Consider the following 3,974-nt stretch of genomic DNA (forward strand, 5'->3'; position numbering starts at 1 on the left):
TGATTTTCTAAAATCACGTTACTGCTGCTGTCCAAAGCAAATTATTACAATTTGCTCTTAACTTTCCAAGTCCAAACACATATGAACTTACCATTTGAGTTTAAGACATATCATGGCCACATCATATCTTATTAAATCAACTCATTATGTCCTATTATGATTGAATTTACTCAACGTTTAATCACTTAAAACTTACCTCGGATGTGGTCGAACGATTTCGGCGGCTATTCGATCACTTTTTCCTTCCCTTTATCGGATTTAGATCCCCTTTGCTCTTGAGCTTAATTTAAACAAATAAATTCATTTAATATTTTCACTTGGGCAATTCCATTCAATACATGTATGTCATACAATTTAAGTACAATGACCTTGCTCAATACTATTTAAACATCATGCATTACCGAACTTCATCAACACCATCTAACTTCATATAGAAACACATATCGTCCTAGGTCGGTACACAAGTCAAATGCATCATTTAAATTGTCAAAGTCCACAATTTAGTCATATTTCTCTATCATAGTTTCTTCACTTAAACCGAATTAACAAGCCCATATAGTCCTTGGCCGAATGCTATTTAACCCAAGTCATCAAGAATTTCATTATTTAACACCTTAGATATCCATAGCTAAATAGGTTATTTGTACATACATATATATACATAAGTGCATAGATACTATGTTACTAACAATTATTTCCTTGCTTAGCAGCCGAACCAATATACTCATTACTTCATATCTATCCGTCACGTTTTCTCTACTTAAACCGAATAAACTTGCACATAAGGTCCTTGGCCGAACCTCACTAAAACAAGTCAACCAAAATCTTAGTATTTATCTTGTGTATAACCTTATTTACCTTCCAAAAATCGCAAAAACATCAAACTCTTAATGTTTATGTACAAGGTCGAATCTTAACATGATCCAACCTCCAACTCATTCCTTTCAACAACCAAAACCGAATGCTCAAGCCATCACCGAGATTTCGAAATTTTGCCATGGTTTGTGTAAGAAATTTGCTAATTAACTAGAAACAAGTTTAAAACTTAAGAATTTAACACAACATACTAACCTCCCCTTAAGCTCAAGGTGACCGAAACCTCTCTTCTTCCTCCTTTCAAACCGGCCAAGAAGAACCAAAGGATGAAGCCTTTCTCTTTTTTTTTTCTAGTTTCGGCAAAATGGGGGAACAACCACACACTTTTTTTTTTGTTTTCATCATATTCCCTTTCATTATTTTATTCCCATGCTCCTTATTTTATCATACTTCCCATGAAACACTAACTTAACATGTTTATGACATGTTCTTGCCCATCACACTTGGTCTACCATACTTGTCATGGCCGGCCACTACTAATTAGGGGGGGAAATTGACATGCAAGTCCCCCCTTTTTATTTCATGCACTAATAGATCCTTATGCTTTGACCTATCACATTTCAAATTTTTCTCACATAAGTCCTATTTGATAAAATTCACTTACTATTAACAAAATTCAAACATGAAATTTTCACACATGCATATGTACATATAATGAGCATCAACTATGACAGTTAATTATCTTTATGACTCGGTTTAGTGGTCCCGAAACCACTTTCCGACTAGGGTCACTTTAGAGGTGTCACAAGTTCTACCTAGCCCATGGTTTAAATCCCTGCTATGTGAGGGAGATGATACTCGGCCATGGGTGTTGTCTTTTTGGTTGGTGTTTGATGTTGTGTTGATGAGTTATGAAGATGATAGAGTTTGAGTGCTCAACAAAAAGGATTGGATGTGAGTGTGTGTGGGAATTTGAAAAAGGTAGGTCTTAGCAACTTCATGAAGCATTCGGCCATGGTAGGAAGTAGAACAGAAATATAGTTGTTGTTCATGTTAGATGAAGTAGAGAAGTTGTGTGCTAAGGCCGAATGTGACTTTGAATATTATTGAGTAATGTATGTGTTTTGAATCGATGGAATGGAGAGGCTGCATTAATTTTGTTATGAACAATTATATGTTAAATTAAGGGTTGCTAAGTTAGCTATTAAGGTGAAGTGCAAATGTTAGTAATTGATTTCTAGTGTATATATGTGTTCTAGCCGAGCTTTGAACTTGAAACAAAATGGTGATTAGCCAATACAAGTGACCATATTTGTAGAATGTATTAAGTATACAATCGGCCTCACCATAGGCATGCATATTCGGCCACATGAATGAATACATAGATTGATGTTGTGTGTTCGGCTATAGGTAAGCATATTGATGGCTTTATCTTGACTTAGAAAATCGGCTAAAGGAGAATATTGGCTAATATGTTGAGTTGATTCATGATTTCATATATATGTGACTCTAATGTCTAATGTATATATGGGTTAAGTACCTTGAGTTTCTCTTTTTGATGTTCAAATGATTAAATAAATTTATTTGTCAAATTAAGCTCAAGAGCAAAGGGGAACTAGATCCGATAAAGGGAAGGAAAAAGTGATCGAATAGCCGTCGAAATTGCTCGACAACATCCGAGGTAAGTTTTCGAGTAATGAAACTTAGTTTACGATTTGATTAAGTTATGACGTATAATTACAACAATATACGGTGATATAATGATTCTACTTGAATCATATGTGAGTTAATTAGTCTATACGTATGATGGGTAGCCGTATGTGCATAGAAATCATGTCATGAAGCAAGTCGAATCATGCTGTTCGTATGCGGCTATCGAGCCGAAAATGTAATGCTTAATAATTGAATTGTGTTTGAATTCTAGTTATGAAAAGGAAATATTGATGTCATGATTTATTGATATGTGAATGGATATTCGGATTGATACCCGGGCTAAGTCCCGAAGGCATTTGTGCTAGTGACTAAATCTGGGCTAAGTCCCGAAGGCATTTGTGCGAGTTACTATATCCGGGCTAAGTCCCGAAGGCATTTGTGCGAGTTGCTATCACCGGGCTAAGTCCCGAAGGCATTTGTGCGAGTTACTATAACCGGGCTAAGTCCCGAAGGCATTTAAGCTAGTAGCTATATCCGGCTAAACTCCGAAGGTACTTGGTTTGGGAATGAGCGATCTTGCTGTAATAATTTAAATTGATACGCTCGTAAATCCCAACGATGAGGTACGTTTCGTATATGCATTGGAGTAGTAAATTCCCTGGAAATATTATTCGCTCAGTCAATTAATGAGCTTCCGACCTTTGGCTAAGTTGATCTTTTGTGTATGAATATAAGGGTTGGTAATGTGAAGTAAGTATGATATTGAGAATTTGTGCATATGAAATCATCCGTTTAGCCATATGAATGCTATACTTTAGTTGTGTCTAATTTCATGGCTCAAAACTTACTAAGCATTAAATGCTTACTCCGTTTCCTTGATTCTCTGTTTTATAGATTTTGGTTCGTCAGCTATTCGGACTCGGGATTGTTGAAGTCGAAGTCTTCCATACTATCAAAGCGCTTTTGGTACACTTTTGGTTGAACTATGAAAATGGCATGTATAGGACTACCCTTGTTGTTGTCGGTCATGTACACTTTGGTTTTGTATAAATTTGGATAGCCATGCGAAAATGGCTTATATATACTTTGAGCATAGCATTATAATCGTTTTTGTATGATGTTCATTGAGAGGTATGGAAATGTTTGGTAACGAGTAGCCATTGGAATGGTTAATCATGATCATTTTGGTGCTATGTATGACAAGTTCTAGTTGATTCAGGGAAAACCATGAAAATGGTAAAGTTCACCTTCAAAACAGATGCTGACAGCAGCAGTGGTGTGGATTTGAAAAATCACTAAAAATAGTAGGAATGTAATTAAATAATGAATAAATTATGTAATCGAACCTTGATGAATCTAATTTCATATGGAAGAAATGAAACGATCATATGAGTCGTATTTTAGGAGATATTTAAGTTTTCGTGGAACAGGGCCAGAGCGATTTCTGGATCCCCTGATCTGACTTTGGAAATTCACTATAAATTAACCAGAGATAATTATGAGTC

The sequence above is a fragment of the Gossypium hirsutum genome, chromosome A04 (assembly GCF_007990345.1).
Source record: "Gossypium hirsutum isolate 1008001.06 chromosome A04, Gossypium_hirsutum_v2.1, whole genome shotgun sequence".
Lineage (NCBI taxonomy): Eukaryota > Viridiplantae > Streptophyta > Magnoliopsida > Malvales > Malvaceae > Gossypium > Gossypium hirsutum.